The following is a 20,581-nucleotide window of genomic DNA, read 5'->3' as shown; positions in this document are numbered from 1 at the left end:
TAAATGCTTCTCAGAGTGGTTTATAATGTGAGTATGTACACTTGCACGTGAAAGCTATTTTCTTTTTGGCTTATGATAACATCCAGACACATTTTGTGTTTCATTCCAAAACACATGCACGTGTTTGCATACACTGAATCACATTACTCACCAGATGCTGAAACTGCTGTTCCCTAACAACAATTGTTGTTCATTTTATGGCATCACTTTTTCTTTTGCAAAATTGTCACTTATCCCAAGATATTTTGCCTTGAAGAAACCATGTTGAAGCATTCATATCTCATATATTAGATTTTCTAAAAAACAATTGTGTGTTGCTTCTGAAATTTTGCTATAAATAGCTAGTGTTCTGGGAAGAACTCAAGAGTGGAGAAATTGAATAATGAATGTCATCAACATGGCCATGGGGTGACATGACTGCTAAGTAGTCAGAAATCACACCTCTTGAGTACAGATGCAAATTATTAGGCATTTTGTAAAGAGGAAACCTGACTATTAAGGAAAAATATATATATATATATATCTCCAGAGCTAAGTCATAGAGCAAAATTTCTAATACTTGTGCCCTAACTTTTTGTGCTCATTTTTGGTATGCTGAATTTCTTTCCATTTCTTTTGGTCTCCTCCAACCCCCATACCCTCTTATAGATTGCAGGAGCACTTCCACCAGCCTAGCACTGCTATCCATAGAGAAGTTTTATAATACCTTCAACTTTCTTTAATGAAATCTAACTAGGTCACAACTATCTCTGTAGTTTTAATTTGGGGGAGTATCATTTTTTCTTACAATTTGCAACTAAGAATAACGAGGAGCAATAAAGAAAATTTTAGTTTTTTTTTTTTTTTTACAAATTTACAATATTTATTAAAGTTATTTAGTTATTACACTTTATTATTTGGAGGTGGTATAAAAGTTTGATGATTTTTCAATTTTTTCCCATTGAATATTGCTTCTGTAAGGTTTTTGCTTAAAACCTCTTCCTGAATCAATTACAAGTTTTTGTATTTCACTAATTTTCAATGTATTACCTTATAAAGAAGCAAAGTACTCTTGTGTAGTTTTAAATCTCAGTGGAAGTCAGCTCTGAATAGTAAAAAGAGAAATGACAGGGGAAGGGGGGAAACGGGTAAACAAACTTTTGTCACAGCTTCCTTAAATAAACAAGTCTATGTATTACTCAACAAATACATATTAGATATTCATTTAAGGCACAAATCTAAGGGACAATGGTCAGTTTAATAAGGCACAAATCTAAGAGACTATGATACATAAATGTATATGTGACAAATCCAAGTCATTAGGACATAATTTAAAATATGACATAAAATAAGTATTGTCAATGGTAATTAATAACATTATATAAACTCTGATATGGTTCAGATTTATCCATTACAGTCACTAGACTGCGTGATCAAGTTTGTTGAAATGCTTCAGAATTGTTCTCAGTAGATTACTGTTTATTAAAAAAAATGGTCTTTTCATAATTTAAATACCTTTGCCAATTTCTCTGAACCCAGGGTATACTATTTTTCTATTGTCAGGTCATTTTTGGCACTCCAGTACTAACCCCATCTATGCTTACCCTTTTGTCACAAAGCTGTATTGAAAAGACCAGATTACAAGAAGCTCTGATATGAGATCTGGAAGAAAGAACAAAAAGAGTGGCCAATTTTGGGGCCAAACTGAACAAATCAGCAAACAAGATAATCTGCGAAGACCTTTTAGTCTGTTTCTGGAAATCACCTACCTGGTACAGGTGGAGGCAGGGGAGGCAGTTTCTAGTAAAATAGATAGGAACAGCCATCAACTGACCTTCAACTTTAACCTTTCCTATGGTCTATAAACATCTAATTGCCTATATTAAATCCTTTATGTATTGAAATGTCTTAATGTCTTCTCTTTTATTGAGTACACTCTGACTGATAGACTGCCTAGAGTGCTTTTATGTTTAATCTATTTCCTGCCCAAAGGAAGATTGAATTAAATATTATGACATAGTATCTGGGCAAAGCAATGACATGACCATTGATATTTCCATTTGTTTAAAATTAAGAATTGCAAATAGCTTATAGTTTACTGAGGTGAGTTTCTAAAATCACTCAGTTTCTATAGAATTTCTATGAACTGGAGTGATATTATTTAAATGTGCATGTAGCTAGTCAAAAATCAAATAAAGACAATATGCAGAATGATATAAAATTAAGTGACCGAATCTGATAAACTTGATTGCTTTTTTTTTGCACGTTATGAATAATTGCTCAGCAAACCCCTTCATAGTCAATATTCTTTACCTCCACTTCCATAAGAATCACAAAGGATAAACCAATAAGGAATATTACAAAGTCATTTTATTCCCCTAGCTGAGTTATAAACAATTATATTTCTCTATCTCAGAAAAATAACTCATATGAAAATTATTAGCCACTTTCAATCTATTCACTTCTACAATATTAGTTTCTCCTGCATCATTTCTTGGATCTTACATGGTATGAGACAGAAAACATAAAATAGATCTGGCCACATCCTATTTCCATCAGCACAGTTTAGGAACTCCCTGAAGAATAAAGACTTTTCGGACACAAACTAGCTCCCCTTCTCCCATTTCTGCAAACTCTACTAATGCTTATAGCTGTTAGTGGTGGCCCTTTATTGAATAGCTGATACTTATCAATATATAAATTATGTTTTTGCAATAAGTGCATTTATTGTTACCCATAGTATCTGCCAGAAAAAGATTTTTACCTGAACACACATACTTTTTTCTTTTGCTTCTATAAATGAAATAATCTATGTGCTATAAAAATAATTTCCTATTTTATTTTTTTCATCAAGTCTGTGGAATGTACTGGAGCCACAGTAGTGACATAAACTTTCTCCTTGATCAAATTTTAATTGGGTTTTTCTGAGCCCTTTTCTTGACTAGGCCCTGATATGGTTCTGATCCTTGAGGGGTCTGCTAGTTTAGTTTTAGCAAGAATCCTGTTAGGTCAGTTTAGGGAAAATCCTCACCTTGATATCTGCTCTCCTCACTTTGCTCATTGGTTAGCAATCTCTAGGGTTTGTTTGTTTGTTTTACTGTATTTGCAGTCAAATATGATCTCTCTCTTTTTTAGTATAACCCTTTTTATATAGTTTAGATTCTTAAAAACACCATAACTTGTACCCTCTCATTTCTCCCCTAAAACAATTGATGTGGAAAGAAATGAAATCAGAATATAAGTAGTAAAACTGGAGCTTAATTACATAACAAATGAATAACATAACCATATTGAAAGACAGGGGAAAAAACTGCTAAGTTAAATAACTTTGGTAAACACTGTCTTGATTTCATCTTGTAAATCTAAAAACTATATATATATATATATATGTATTGTTACTGCTAAGTCACTTGAGTCGTGTCCGACTCTGCGACCCCATAGACGGCAGCCCACCAGGCACCCCCATCCTTGGGATTCTCCAGGCAAGAACACTGAAGTGGCTTGCCATTTCCTTCTCCAGTGTATGGAAGTGAAAAGTGAAAGTGAAGTCGCCCAGTCGTGTCCGACCCTCAGTGACCCCATGGACTGCAGCCTACCAGGCTCCTCCATCCTTGGGATTTTCCAGGCAAGAGTACTGGAGTGGGATGACATTGCCTTCTCCATATATATGTATTACGCATAAATAAATTTTGAATTCTAGCCAGTAAGTTTGTTTTCCATTGGAGTACAAGAGAACAATTTTGAAATTACTTAATGCATATAAATAAACATATTGTGGATGGTGAAAGCCAATATTCTCCCTCTCAGGGAAAGGAATTAAGTAAAAGAGAGTGGAAATCAGGTATGAGTGTGAACTCAAGATCACACACACATATACACACAAAGTGAGAGACACAGTAATACACACATGTATGTGGGATGTTGCGGTCCTGTGTCTGTGCATTTCCTATGTCTGAGAAGACCTAGAAGCAATGAGAAAGTCTCGTGTCCAGATCTTGATTCCCAAGTTTGATTCCTCTGTAAATGGAGTCATTGTTGATGGGTGAAAGGGTTAATTCCATGGCTGAAGTTAGGACAATACAAGGTGAGCCTGGGAATACCATTTTGGTTCTTCTGAAGAGCACAGCTAAGCACGTTCCTGCAGTAAAGTACTTCTTCAGTGCATGTGTACAGCCACTTCTCCTGGTGATACACCTAAGAGCTAATAGCTTTGATTCAGGGTGTGCTGCAGTAAGGACCGCCATACAGTGGTACTGGAGGGTTGTATCCATAGCCCTTCCTACTAGCAGTGTAAAAGTTCCTTTCCCTGCCAACCCATGGCATCCTCTGGTTTCCACTGCAGCTGTTCTGTGCATAGGGAGTATCAAGTTGTGCTTTTCATTGTGTTTTCTTATTAATGGTTGATTGAAACATCTTTTTATAGGCTTTTGGATCAATTAGATAATAGTTTTTGATGTAACTGTTTAAAAAGACTTGTTTAATTTTCTATTGAGCTGTCTGCCACTTGTTTTTATTGGTTTCTTTATATATAAAAGAGATTCAAGTCCTTCTCAGAGAGTGTATATCATATCATCTCTCTCTCTGGGGTTTGCTCACTCACTCACTTCATGGTGTTTTTTGAAGAGCAGAAGTTCTTTACTTAAATTTGTTTTAATTTTAAATTTTTCCTTTAACCATCCTGTGTTGTCTTATATATGGAATGGGTAGCCATTCCCTTCTCCAGGGGATATTCCTGATCCAGAGATCCAACCTGGGTCTCCTGCATTGTAGGCAGGTTATTTACTGTCAGAGTCAGCAGGGAAAACTATATATATATATATATATATATATATATATATATATATATATATATACATATATACTAATAAATAGAAGGCATTGATATATTGTGCCATGGATATATGTTCCATGTTTTGTTTCATTTGATGAGAGAGTTTAGTCCGTAATTTTTTCCTTGTAATTGTCTTTGTCAGATTTTCAGAGCAAAGTTATACTAGCCTAAATGATGTTGGGAATTATTTTCTTTTCTTCCCAGAATTTGAAAACTTACTATATGATATGATATATTTCTTCATGGAAATATTTAGAATTACTCTCTCTTTATGCTCACTGGACCTATAATTTACTGTGTGGGATTATTAGCAAAGATTCAATTCCTTTATAGGAGGTAAACTGTTCAGACTTTCTATTTTCTTATATCAGTGGGTCTAAATTGCATTTACAAATAAATTAGGGTATAGTCAAATACATTGCTGTAAAATTTATTAATTCATAGACTTAGTAGTGACACAGCCCATACTTCATTTGATACTGCTTATGTGTGGCTTTTTTCCTTAAAAAAATCATTCTTAGGGCAAGATATATTTGTTTTATTAGTCTTTTCAAAAAATCAACTTTACAGTTTTGTTGACTTCTCTCTATTACCCTCTATTACCCTCTACTATGCTATGTAATACTATACTGCACTATACTATACTCTTCTATTCTATATTATATATACTATACTATACAGTGCTATATTCTACAATAACATACTGTACTACACTATACAATATTATACCATAGTATTGCATTCTATACTGTTCTCTAATACACTATATGAAAGATGGAGATGTTCTACACAGTCAGCAAAAACAAGACCAGGAGCAGACTGTGACACAGACCATGAACTCTTTATCGCCAAATTCAGACTTAAATTGAAGAAGTAGGGAAAACCACTAGATCATTCGGGTATGGCCCAAATCAAATCCCTTAGGATTATACAGTGCAAGTGACAAATAGATTCAAGGGATTAGAACTGATAGAATTCTATTAGAACTATTAGATTCTATTAGAACTATTAGTTCTATTAGAACTGATAGAGTCTGAAGAACTATGGACAGAGGTTCGTGACATTGTACAGGAGGCAGGGATCAAGACCATCTCCAAGGAAAAGAAATACAAAAAGGCAAAATGGTTGTCTGAGGACGTCTTACAATAGCTGCAAATAGAAGAGAAGTGAAAGGCAAATGAGAAAAGGAAAGATACACCTATTTTAAGGCAGAGTTTCAAAGAATAGCAAGGAGAGATAAGAAAGCCTTCCTCAGCGATCAATGCAAAGAAATAGAGGAAAACAATAGAATGGGAAAGACTAGATATCTCTTCAAGAAAACTAGACATACCAAAGGAACAATTCGTGCAAAGATGGGCTCGATAAAGGATAGAAATGGTATGGACCTAACAGAAGCAAAAGATATTAAGAAGAGGTGGCAAGACTACACAGAAGAACTATACAAAAAGTTCTTCATGACCTAGATAATCACAATGGAGTGATCAACAACCTAGAGTCAGCCATCCTAGAATATGAAGTCAAGTGGGCCTTAGGAAGCATCACTACAAACAAAGCTAGTGGAACTGATGGAATTTCAGTTGAGCTATTTCAAATCATAAAAGATGATGCTGTGAAAGTGCTGCACTTAATATGCCAGCAAATTTAGAAAACTGAGCAGTGGCCACAGGACTGGAAAAGTCAGTTTTCATCCCAATCCCAAAGAAAAGCAATGCCAAAGAATGCTCAAACTACTGCACAATTGCACTCACCTCACACGCTAGTAAAGTAATGCTCAAAATTCTCCAAGCCAGGCTTCAAGAGTACATGAACGATGAATATCCACATGTTCAAGTTGGATTTAGAAAAGACAGAGGAACCAGAGATCAAATTGCCAACATCCACTGGATCATCAAAAAAGCAAGAGAGTTCCAAGAAAATATCTACTTCTGTTTTATTAACTATGCCAAAGCCTTTGACTGTGTGGATCACCAAAAACTGTGGGAAATTCTTCAAGATGGGAATACCAGACCACCTGACCATTCTCTTGAGAAACTTGTATGCAGGTCAGGATGCAACAGTTAGAACTGGACATGAAACAACAGACTGCTTCCAAATAGGGAAAGGAGCACATCAAGGCTGTATATTGTCACCCTGCTTATTTAACTTCTATGCAGAGTACATCATGAGAAACGCTGGGCTGGATGAAGCACAAGCTGGAATCAAGATTGCAGGGAGAAATATCAATAACCTCTATATGCAGATGACACCACCCTTATGGCAGAAAGTGAAGAAGAACTAAAGAGCCTCTTGATGAAAGTGAAAGAGGAGAGTGAAAAAGTTGGCTTAAAGCTCAACATTCAGAAAACGAAGATCATGGCATCCGGTCCCATCACTTCATGGGCAATAGATGGAGAAACAGTGGAAACAGTGTCAGACTTATTTTTCTGGGCTCCAAAATCACTGCAGATGGTGACTGAAGCCATGAAATTAAAAGACGCTTACTCCTTGGAAGGAAAGTTATGACCAACCTAGATAGCATATTGAAAAGCAGAGACATTACTTTGCCAACAAAAGTCCGTCTAATCAAGGCTATGGTTTTTCCAGTGGTCATGTATGGATGTGAGAGTTGGACTATGAAGAAAGCTGAGCACCGAAGAATTAATGCTTTTGAACTGTGGTGCTGGAGAAGACTCTTGCAAGTCCCTTGGCCTGCAAAGAGATCCAACCGGTCCATCCTAAAGGAGATCAGTCCTGGGTGTTCATTGGAAGGACTGATAGGTATGATGTAAGAGTGCTTCCCTTTCCTCACCTTATGTTTGTTAGCTTTATTATTTTTTTGTTTGTAGGTGTGATTTTCTGTTGTTTCAACAGCATCTTGAAATGGCTAGAGAACTGATTTTTAACCTCTTTTCTTTTCTTATATAGGGTCAAGCTATACATTTTGAAGTGTTGCTTCAGGTAGATCCAAATGGTTTTGATATATTATATCATCAGTTGATTTACTTCAAAACACTTTCTGTTTCTCATTGTGATATCCCCTTTATTACATTGTTTATTTAGACACATAAGCTTAGTTTTTGACCATGATATTATAGTTTTCTTTTGTTGTCCATTTCTAAATTAATTTTACTGTGATCAGAGCATATAGTCTGACTGATCTAAATCCTGGCTTTATGACCTTTTAAATTTAACAGTGACCCCAAATATTCCCATCCATTTAAAAATCTTCTGCACCCTGTCGAAGCGTTTGTGGGGAGATATTATGTGCAGGGTGGGTGGTGATTTAGTCGCTAAGTCATGTCTGACTGTTTGCGACCCCATGGAGTGTAGCCTGCCAGGCTCCTCTGTCAGTGGGTTCTCCAGGAAGAATACTGGAGAGAGTAGCCATTCCTTCTCCAGGGGCTCTTCCAACCCAGGAATCAGACCTGTGCCTCCTGCATTGCAGGCAATTTCTTTGCCAACTGAGCTATGAGGGAAGCCCCATGCAGGGTGGGGTCTACAGTAAAGCACAATAAGTGTTTTGGGCACAAAATGCAAACTTTTTCAGGATCCTGCAACTGGAGGGTCAACTTTGACAAGGTGTGCCTATTTAGATTTAATGCTCTATATGCTTCTTTTCTTCACCCTAACCTGAGTCCAGCATATACATCAGAAAGTTAAAGTATGTTTATTGGTTGTTCAGATCTTGTATATTCTCATTTTCCCCCTATTTTTTCTCAGTATTTCCTGTTTGGGTTATGACTTCTTTTGCTTTTCATAATTTTAGGTGTTTTATAGTATGCATATAGATTTCTCAAGAGACAGGTCAGGTGGTCTGGTATTCCCATTTCTTGAAGAATTTTCCACAGTTTATTGTGGTCTACACAGTCAAAGGCTTTGGCATAGTGAATAAAGCAGAAATAGATGTGTTTCTGGAACCTTCTTGCTTTTTCAATGATCCAGCAGATGTTGGCAATTTGATCTCTGGTTCCTCTGCCTTTTCTAAAACCAGCTTGAACATCTGTAAGTTCACAGTTCATGTACTGCTGAAGCCTGGCTTGGAGAATTTTGAGCATTACTTTACTAGCGTGTGAGATGAGTGCAACAGTTAGAACTGGACATGGAACAACAGACTGGTTCCAAATAGGAAAAGGAGTACATCAAGGCTGTATATTGTCACACTGCTTATTTAACTTCTATGCAGAGTACATCATGAGAAATGCTGGGCTGGAAGAAGCACAAGCTGGAATCAAGATTGCCGGGAGAAATATCAATCATCTCAGATATGCAGATAACACCACCTTTATGGCAGAAAGTGAAGAGGAACTAAAAAGCTTCCTGATGAAAGTTAAAGAGGAGAGTGAAAAAGTTGGCTTAAAGCTCAACATTCAGAAAACGAAGATCATGGCATCTGGTCCCATCACTTCATAGGAAATAGATGGGGAAACAGTGGAAACACTGTCAGAGTTTATTTTTGAGGGCTCCAAAATCACTGCAGATGGTGACTGCAGCCATGAAATTAAAAAATACTTATTCCTTGGAAGGAAAGTTATGACCAACCTAGATAGCATATTGAAAAACAGAGACATTACTTTGCAAACAAAAGTCTGTCTAGTCCAGGCTATGGTTTTTCCAGTGGTCATGTATGGATGTGAGAGTTGGACTGTGAAGAAAGCTGAGCACTGAAGATGCTTTTGAACTGTGGTGTTGGAGAACTCTTGAAAGTCCCTTGGACTGCAAGGAGATCCAACCAGTCCATTCTAAAGGAGATCTGCCCTGGGTGTTCATTGGAAGGACTTATGCTGAACCTGAAACTCCAGTACTTTGGCCACCTCATGCAAAGAGTTGACTCATTGGAAAAGACCCTGATGCTGGGAGGGATTGGGGGCAGGAGGAAAAGGGGACGACAGAGGATGAGATGGATGGATGGCATCTCGATGAACAATGGGTTTGGGTGAATCTGGGAGTTGGTGATGGACAGGGAGGCCTGGCGTGCTGCGATTCATGGGGTCTCAAAGAGTCAGACATGACTGAGAGACTGAACTGAACTGATAGTATGCATACAGATTTAGAGTTGTGTTATCTTCCTAATGGATTGACTCTTTTTCTTATTAAATCTCTCCTTATAGGTCTAATAATCTGTTTTGTTTTTGTTTATTTTAAAGAACTTTTTGTATTATTCTATTATAGAACTTACATATATATTTTTACATTCTTACAATTTTAATCTTTCTATATTACTATATTCAAGATGTATTTCATCTGTAAGCAGCATACAAATCATTTAAATTCAGTCTATCAATTATCTTTAAAATTGCATATTTAATTGTTGTATCTTTACTGTGATTACATAATGGATTTATCCTAAGATCTTGCCATTTGTTTTCTATTTAAATGCCAGCATTTTTTTCCTTTCTTCCTATTTCCATTCTTTATCTATTAGCTAGTTGATTGTAAATTCACTTACAGTTATGTTAATTGTTACCTTAATGAAACAACTTATATCCTTGACTCAGTTTAGCCTAACAGAAACAACATTTTCTGGTTGTGGGTACCAGACTCCAATACAGCCTCTTGGTTTTACATCCTTGGGGTAGTACCCTTCCATGTACTCCAGTTGACTTATATAACTGATAGGATATTATGGAAATGATACTATGACTTCCAAAGCAAGGTCATAGCTTTTGCCTTCTTCTTGCCTAGATCACTCGTTTGGGGCAAGGCAGCTACCACATCAGGAGGACCCCTAAGAGGGCCTAGAGGGAAGTCAAGCATCCCAATAAAGCAGTTGGTAGTGAGAAATAGAGCTCTATGGATGGTTGGTACCAATTTGTCAACTAACTTGTCTTTCAGACCCAGTTGAGCCTTCAGATGACCGTGATCCTGGACATCATTTGGACGACAATCTTATGAAAGTCTCTGAGTATGGATGGAACAGCTCATCTGTTACCAAACTCCTATCCTGCAGAAACTAAGTGAGATAATAAACATTTATTGCTGTTTTAAGCACTGGGTTTCTGCCTAATTAATTATGCAGCTGAAAAAAATCAGACACCCACTCATATTTAGACTGTGGAATCTTTTCATTATACATACTCCTTACTTATGGGCTTCTCAATTGGCACTAGCGGTAAAGAACCCACCTGCCAATGCAGGAGAAATAAGAGACTCCGATTCAACCCCTGGGTTGGAAAGACCCCCTGGAGCAAGGCATGGCAACCTACTCAAGAATTCTTGCCTGGTGCATCCCCATGGACAGAGGAGCCTGGCGGCCTGCAGTCCATAGAGTAGCAAAGAGTTTAACACAACTGAAGCGGCTTAGGAGGCACACACTCATCTCTTTATTTGCCTTTTGAATTTTAGTTGTCATGCATTGCAGTGTTGCGTACTGTATATGAAAACCCCCAGGAGAGGATTTTACAGGCATATTTGTTTACATTTATTCATGTTCTGAAACATCTCCATCGCTTTTCTATTCTTGCATTTGCATGATACTTTCTGGGATAATTTTTCTCCTAACTGACAAGCATCCATTAATATACCTTTTGTTGCAGGACTGCCAGGGACAAATTTCATCTGTTTTCTTTGCCTATATCTTTGCTATATTCACTTTCCTTTAATTATTTTGAAGATGTCTTAGGGTATGAAAGTCCAAGTTTCAAATACTTTCTGTCAGCTTTAAAGATGTAATTCCGTTATTTCTTAGCTTCTATTGTATCTTTTTTCTTGAAGAAATGTCAGCTAATAGTCATGATTTTTTTTTTTTTAAGTAATAGGCTTATAATGCTGCCTTCAAGATTGCTTTTTAATTTGGAATAACCAGCGGTTTCACTGTGATGTATCAACATTGTGTTTATCCCGCATGCATTTTCAAAGCCTATTGAACCTCAGGTTAAAGTTTTGGAAAATTCATGGATATTATATTTTCAAATCTTGCTTTCCTTTCTTTCTAGAACCCCAATTACGTATATTTAGATATTAGATATTATTTACATAGTAGATATTTTAAGACATTTCAAATGTCTTTTATGTACTGTTCTATGTTTTCCATCACTTTCTGATTCTCTGCTTTAATTTGGATGTTTTCTACTGCTTTTGTCTACTAATTCACCAATCCTGTCCTCTGTTTTTATTTTTTGTGCCAAAAATCAATGTTTATCTCTCTCTATATTTTTTTTTCATATGTATTCTATCTATACATATATTCTCTCTCTCTCTCTCTATATATATATATATGCATATATTCTTATATATTTTCCCTTGTAAAATTACAGAATGTCTGTGTTATTTAAGTTGCATCTGTTTTTTGAACTTATGCATTTTTGTTATTTTAGAAAACTTATCTATTCTTTTCAGTATTTGTGTCACTTTTATATCTGCCTCATGTATATTTTAACTATAGGCATTTGGTATTGGGGCCTTTTTCTTATCATACATTTATATAAAACTATCAATAAATGCAGCATATATGTGTAGCACCATAGAGGCTGAGGTGACATTTTTCCCTCACAGATTGTTCAATATCTTCTCTTAGGCTGATAAAGTAGGGCATATCATCTGAATTCAGTTATGGACTGAACTGAGGTAAATTTATAATTTTAGTAAAAAGCAAAAATCAGACTTTCTATCATCATTCCTTGCTTCTAGAGTCTTGGGGCTTTGAATTGAAAACTCTGTGGGTTCACCTGGTCCTTTCTTACAGTAAGTCCTAAGTTCTAATCCCTGATGTGTAAACACAGAATGGTGGCTGAAACATCTGCTCTATTTGTCTAAGATTCTTTTCTTAGATTTTTAACCACTGAATTTGTGCAACTTTAGAGCTAACCAAATGCCTTGAGGGGAAAACAGGTGCATAAATCTCTAATTTTGCCTGTCCAAAAGATTACCTAAAATTCTTAGTCTATAGAAAGTTTATTCCTTAATCCAAAAATTGGATTATCTAAAACTGTGTCTAAAGATTATCTAAATCTCTGTCTCTCAGTCTATAGAAAATTTATTCCTAAATCCAAAAATTGAAAAAAAAAAACCCAAAATATATCCATCAGAATGTGGTGTATCCAAACTGACAAACTATTTCACAATAAAAATACTGTAATATGTAAAAACATGCATGAATCTCAAGAACATTATGCTAGATGAAAGATGTGAGACAAAAAGCATATGTATTATATGACTTCATTTACATAGTGTCTTGGAATAATCTGCCTTAGGAAGAAAGATCAGAGACTGCTTGGAACTGAGAGAGAATTGAAAGTATTAGACAGGAGTTAACTTTTGGAGATGATGTAAATTGTGTATTCTGATTGTGGTACTGGATATATAAGAATAAACAGTTGATATATACTTAAAAGTGAAAATTTTATTTTTAATTTTTTTCTTAAAAATGTAATTCAATACAAACAGTATAAAATTTACTATTTTAAGCTTTTAGAAAATACAGTTCAGTCAGTTCAGTTGCGCAGTCGTGTCTGACTCTTTGCAACCCCATGAATCACAGCACGCTAGGCCTCCCTGTCCATCACCAACTCCTGGACTTCACCCAAACTCATGTCCATCGAGTTGGTGATGCCATCCAGCCATCTCATCCTCTGTCATCCCCTTCTCTTCCTGACCCCAATCCCTCCCAGCATTAGGGTCTTTTGCAATGAGTCAACTCTTTGCATCAGGTGGCCAAAGTACTGGAGTTTCAGCTTCAGCATCACTCCTTCCAAAGGAATCCCAGGGCTGATCTCCTTCAGAATGGACTGCCTGGATCTCCTTGCAGTCCAAGGGACTCTCAAGAGTCTTCTCCAACACCACAGTTCAAAAGCATCAATTCTTCGGCACTCAGTTTTCCTCACAGTCCAATTGTCACATCCATACATAACCACTGGAAAAACCATAGCCTTGACTAGATGGACCTTTGTTGGCAAAGTAATATCTCTACTTTTCAATATGCTATCTGGGTTGGTCATAACTTTCCTTCCAAGGAGTAAGTATCTTTTAATTTCATGGCTGCAGTCACCATCTGCAGTGATTTTGGAGCCCCCCAAAATAAAGTCTGACACTGTTTCCACTGTTTCCCCATCTATTTCCCATGAAGTGGTGGGACCAGATGCCATGATCTTCGTTTTCTGAATGTTGAGCTTTAAGCCAACTTTTTCACTCTCCTCTTTCACTTTCATCAAGAGGCTTTTTAGTTCCTCTTCACTTTCTGCTATAAGGGTGATGTCATCTGCATATCTGAGGTTATTGATATTTCTCCCGGCAATCTTGATTCCAGCTTGTGTTTATTCCAGTCCAGTGTTTCTCATGATGTACTCTGCATAGAAGTTAAATAAGCAGGGTAACAATATACAGCCTTGATGTACTCCTTTTCGTATTTGGAACCAGTCTGTTGTTCCATGTCCATTTCTAACTGTTGCTTCCTGACCTGCATATAGGTTTCTCAAGAGGCAGGTCAGGTGGTCTGGTATTCCCATCTCTTTCAGAATTTTCCACAGTTTCTTGTGATCCACACAGTCAAAGGCTGTGGCATAGTCAATAAAGCAGAAATAGATGTTTTTCTGGAACTCTCTTGCTTTTTCCATGGTCCAGCGGATGTTGGTAATTTGATCTCTGGTTCCTCTGCCTTTTCTAAAACCAGCTTGAACATCAGGAAGTTCACGGTTCACATATTGCTGAAGCCTGGCTTGCAGAATTTTGAGCATTACTTTACTAGCGTGTGAGATGAGTGCAACTGTGTGGTAGTTTGAGCTTTCTTTGGCATTGCCTTTCTTTGGAATTGGAATGAAAACTGACCTTTTCCAGTCCTGTGGCCACTGCTGAGTTTTCCAAATGTGCTGGCATATTGAGTGCAGCACTTTCACAGCATCATCTTTCAGGATTTGAAATAGCTCAACTGCAATTCCATCACCTCCACTAGCTCTGTGTGTAGTGATGCTTTCTTTCTAAGGCCCACTTGACTTCACATTTCAGGATATCTGGCTCTAGCTGAGTGTGAGTGATCACACCATCATGATTATCTGGGTAGTGAAGCTCTTTTTTGTACAGTTCTTCTGTGTATTCTTGCCACCTCTTCTTAATATCTTCTGCTTCTGTTAGGTCCATACCATTTCTGTCCTTTATTGATCCCATCTTTTCATGAAATGTTCCCTTGGTAACTCTAATTTTCTTGAAGAGATCTCTAGTCTTTCCCATTCTGTTGTTTGCCTCTATTTCTTTGCAGTGATCCATGAGGAAGCCTTTCTTATCTCTTCTTGCTGTTCTTTGGAACTCTGCATTCAGATGCTTATACAAGAATATACACATTTAAAATATACAAGTTCTGCTCAGAATTGAAGAACATCAAAGAAAAGTGGGGGTCTGATGCCAAGTAAGGCCCTATGGGTCTCCCAGTTATGGAGGTCTTTATATTCTCATTTCTTATAGGCCAAACTCCAGCCACTGTGACCTTCCATAAGGCAGAACAGTTACTAATCAAGGGAGGGGCAGCCACAAAACCACCTAAAGCAAGATTAAAGGACAGAGAAACTCATCAAGATTAAAAAACCAAGCAGCTGAGACCATGCAACAAACCTAATCTTGTCAGCAACTCCTTGAAATTTTGCAGAATAAAGGATTCAAGTTGGTTACTACCTTGATCTTTGTCACATACCCCTGTCTGACACAGCTCCTGAGGCTCTAGCCTACTGTGTTACCCCTTTGTACAGTAAAAAAAACGAAGCTACTCTTTCTCCCCAAAAAAGATAAAATATAAAGTTTTGTAGTATTAGGCACATTCATATTATACAATTATTGTCATCATTGTCTTAAAAACTCTTTCCATCTTGCAAAACTGAAATTCTGTCCTCATTAAGCAATAATTCTCCTTCCATGTCCCTCCAGACCCTTGTGGTCACCATTCTATTTTCCGCATCTGCGAATTTTATTATTCTAGGTACTCATATAATTGGAATCAAACAGTATTGTGCTTTTTTTGTGACTGGAGGTATATATTTATTTTATGCAAATTAAATCTCAATAAAGCTGACAAATTTAAAAAAGCAACATAAGCAAAACCATTATTGTTCCTACATTCGATAAACATATTATCTACAGCTGTGTATACTATATTTTCAGTATTTGTCTGAAAATTGTTTTCCCAAAATAGTCTTATTGTATTCAATGTTTTGCATTGTATGTGATTTTTTTCAAAGTTTCATGTTCTGATTAGTAATTTGGCATAGTCAGTTCATTATTTTCTGTAGACTACGATGTGCTACATTAGAAAATATTCTCCCCTAACCCTGCAAAAACACCCAGAAACCTCAGAGTAGATCTGATCAATGAAGTATAATATTAATTCTCTTTTTCATAGAAAACGTAATTCAATTTTGATAATTTTTTAAAGTTCATTTCTTTTCCTTCATTCAGTTTGTCTTCAACAAATATTGTTTTTAAACCAAACTGTCAAATATACTATTTACCATATGTTTGAATAGTTTGCAAATTTTAGTGCTAAAAGTGGTTAGCCTTCTAATTCTCATTTCATTTAAACCAATAGTATAAATTTATTCCATCAAAAAGGGAGCCCCAGCAAAGTTTTAATACTACTTGAAATTTCCCAAAGAAGCAGTTACAGGTATTGAAACATGCTAAAAAGCCTCTTATTTGAAAAATGTGTATTAAAAGAAATACATATGGACACACCAGGGCTTCCCAGGTGGCTCAGTGGTAAAGAATCCGCCTGCAGTGCAGGAGACACTGGTTGGATCCCTGGGTCAGGAGGATCCCCTGGAGGAGGGTCCAGTAACCCACTCCAGTATTCTTGCCTGGAGAATCCTATGGACAGAGGAGCCTAGCAGGCTATAGTCCATGGGGTCGCAAAGAGTTGGACACGACTGAAGCCACTGAGCACATGGACACACCAACAGAACTGAAAAGAAATTCCCAAATAGAACCTAGTATTTATGTAAGATAATATATGATAAAGATGACATAGTAAATCAATAGGTTAAAAATGGAGTTTTAGCTTTAAAACAAATGTTAGTAAGAACACTGGATAGTGTATTAATTAGCTTTTATCTGCATAACAAACCAAAGCTAAAAGCTTGTGTTAATTCAAAATTTAGTAGTTTAATTAACATTTATTATTGCTTCCAAATCCAATCAAGAGGAAGTTTCTATTGATGGACTGACCTCTGCTGGGACTGAGTCTGTACTTGAAAGGATAGATGGACCATCTGGAAAGCTTGGATGGAGGAGAGGAGCTCAGTCTCGTGTCTGGCAGAGTGTGGAAAAAATACACTCATGACTCAGGTCCAGAAAGAGTAAAGGATGAAGACTAAGCTTGACAGCATTGTAGAAACAAAAGTAAAATGGCTGCTTGTCCCAATTACCATAAGAGACATCAAAACACAGATTATAAAGTGGGAGAAAGACTGGGACTTATTTCATTGACAAACAGCTATTGAATATATGAAAAGCTGCTAAAAACTAAGGTAACGAGCTGGACAGAAAAAAAAAATGAGCACAAGATAGGAATAACTTATCTACTGGAAAAAATAGAAAGGGCCATTGCACTTATAAATTCTGCTTAATTTCACTCCTAAAGAAAATGCAAACTGAAAACTATACAGTGCTGCTATTATTCATCTACTGGATTAGCAAAAAAAAATCCAATGGTTTGAAACTATGCTTCAATGGCAAAGTTCTAGGGAAAAAGGATAAATAAATAAATGGGTAAATACTCACATTGGCTGTATCTCATTTTGTTTAATCTTCTCTCTATTGATTTTAATCTGATGTTTTCAATCTTTATCTATGCCAAATAATTTCACAACAAGCAAGCTTATTCAGAAATCATTAGTTATTTTTTCATTGGTGCATCTTTGGACTGGATTCTTCTAAGTGAGATTGCTTTAGCCAAGAATAAATGATTGGTTAATATTGCTAATTCTTTTCTTATAGGGCTTCTATCATTTTGCTTTTATTACCAGCGATATGTTTACAATGTAAATAGTTTACATATTCAAAACTTAAATTAAGGAAGGAGAAGCACACTGCAATGTTAAAAACAAATGGGCACAAAAGATCTAACTGTGTATCACATGGGTACTATAGTGCACAGGAAAATGAAATTGTTATGGGTGATTTTTAAAGCAGAACTCTTAAACGGAGTGTCTTATAAAGTGAAAGGAAGCTGTAAAAAACCTTCAGCTTCACTCGTTTATTTAATTTTTAGTAATCCCATCATCAAACCAGTCAATTCTAAAGGAAATCAACCCCAAATATTCACCGGAAGGACTGATGCTGAAACTGAAGGTTCAGTACTTTGGCCACCTGATGCAAAGAGCTGACTCACTGGAAAATACCCTGATAGTGGGAAAGATTGAGGGTAGGAGGAGAAAAGGGCAACAGAGGATGAGATGGTTGGATAGCATCACTGACTCAATGGACATGAATTTGAGCAAACTTCACTGGAAAATACCCTGATAATGGGAAAGATTGAGGGTAGGATGAGAAAAGGGCAACAGAGGATGAGATGGTTGGATAGCATCACTGACTCAATGGACATGAATTTTAGCAAACTTCACTGGAAAATACCCTGATAATGGGAAAGATTGAGGGTAGGAGGAGAAAAGGGCAACAGAGGATGAGATGGTTGGATAGCATCACTGACTCAATGGACATGAATTTGAGCAAACTCGGGGAGATAAAAAAGGATAATGAAGCCTGGTGAGCTGCAGCTCATGGAGACACAAAGAGTGGGACATGACTTAGCGCCTGAACAGCAACAATCTCAACATTATGATTTTGGCATTATGCTACTTATACAGTTTAAGAAAGCTGAGAAAAATTCAACTAAGTGAATCTCTTAAGAGTGGTAGGAGTACAGATCTTCAATGCAAGGTAACACAGATATAAACATAAAGTAAGACACATTAGTGTTTAATAAGAAAAATTTGAGTTGCTCATTTGGTTTGAGACTGTCACTAAATCTCAAAATTATAAAGTTATTGACTTCTTGGGACTTCCTGGTGGTCCAGTGGCTAAAACTCTGCTTCCAACGCAGAGGGTGCGTGTCTGATCCCTGGTTGGGGAACTAAGATCCCAGATGCTGTGTGATGTGGCCACATATGAAGTCATGTGTATATATATATACACACACACACACATATGTCCAACATGACTGAGCAACTAAGCATACATACACACACACACACACACACATATATTTGAAAAGTTAAAGTGTTAGTTGCTCAGTCGTGTCTGACTCGTTGTGACCCCATAGACTGTAACCTGCCAGGCTCCTCTATCCATGGAATTCTCCAGGTAAGAATACTGAAGTGGATTGTCATTCCCTTCTCCAGGGAATCTTCCTGACTCAGGGATCAAACCCTGGTCTCCAGCACTGCAGACAGGTTCTTTACCATCTGAACCACCTGGGAAACCCAAATAATATATAGTTAAGTCTCTTCTAAAAATTCCTCAGCAACTGACCTCCTCACTCTTTTTTAATTACCCCAGCACCAAGGATATCATTCTATTGTAGATTTAATATTAGTTCTGTGGCTACTCTGCTTCTACTAGATGCCGCTCTGAGAATTAACCTAATCTTTCTAATTGCCTGATGCACAACTAGAGATGATGACCATCTCCCTGACAGGACTGATTCCTGAAGGAGCTGGTCAAGTTGTGGGAACTGTGATTTCTTATCACCAAGTCCTTCACAGCATTTTCCATCCACAGAACCTTTCATAAGAGTCATTTTCATGAGCGATATTGAGATTTGAGGGTGCCCCTGCACATCCCACCCACCTTGAAAACCTTGACAATTTCTGAAGTAAAAGGATGGAGCTCCAACTTTGTACTTTGAGAAAAATGCCTGCAACAAAAGTGGTTCTAGATACCCAACAAGACACATGAGAATGGCTTGTAAATGGCAAACCATCATAAAAAGCTGATTATCACTGTTACTAAAAGAAGCCATTTCAATTTTGTATTGTTGTAGTCACAATGATTTCTCACAGTTGGACCTGAAATCTGCCTCATTATAACTTTATCCCATTAATCTTTGTTCTACCCTCTGGGCTGTACTAAATAATTAATCACTTTCATTTGAGGAAGTAAAAATAAAGTTTTTTTCTATTGGAAAAATAAAAATACAAGCATTTGGTTCTTGATGTTTTTTATGAATTATTTTATTAACTGACCAATGTGTACCCTTTTAAAGACACCTGTACAAGGATAGTCTTACTTCCTGTTCTTGTCTTTATTTGACCATTGTTTTGTCATAAATTATCTACTAAAGAGCAACTATGACTCTAGATAATCACAGTTTACCCCCAGATTTTTCTCCTCTGCAACTCTATTTGTGGTTCCCACTCCTGAGAGTATTTCCCTACAGACGTGATCATTGGGATTATTTCCTACCTTGCAAGAATTAACTATGTCATATTTCCATTTATGACATTTTTTTGCAGATTTTCAATTTAATGTTAATATTACAATTAATAATATTCATGACCAAGTGTTGTGGTTTCCTCTAGAACATGATATTCATGGGCTTCCCAGGCGGTGCAGTAGTAAAAAATCCACAAGAGATGCAGGTTTGATTCCTAGGTTGGGAAGATTTCCTGAAGGAGAAAATAATAACCAACTCCAGTATTCTTGCTTGAAAAATCCCACAGACAGAGCAGCCTGGCAGGCTATAATCTATGGGGTTATAAAGAGCCAGATATGACTGAACAACTGAGCACATACACAGACAATTTCAATTTCTTCATCCACTATTTCCTTAATCTGTTATAGTGACTGGCAAAGACAGAAGTTACAAAAATAAATAAATAA

The sequence above is a fragment of the Bos grunniens genome, chromosome 17 (assembly GCF_055505025.1).
Source record: "Bos grunniens cultivar Pamir isolate PY7600 chromosome 17, Bosgru_T2T1.0, whole genome shotgun sequence".
In the NCBI taxonomy this organism is placed as follows: Eukaryota; Metazoa; Chordata; class Mammalia; order Artiodactyla; family Bovidae; genus Bos; species Bos grunniens.
This window is presented reverse-complemented; position numbering follows the sequence as displayed.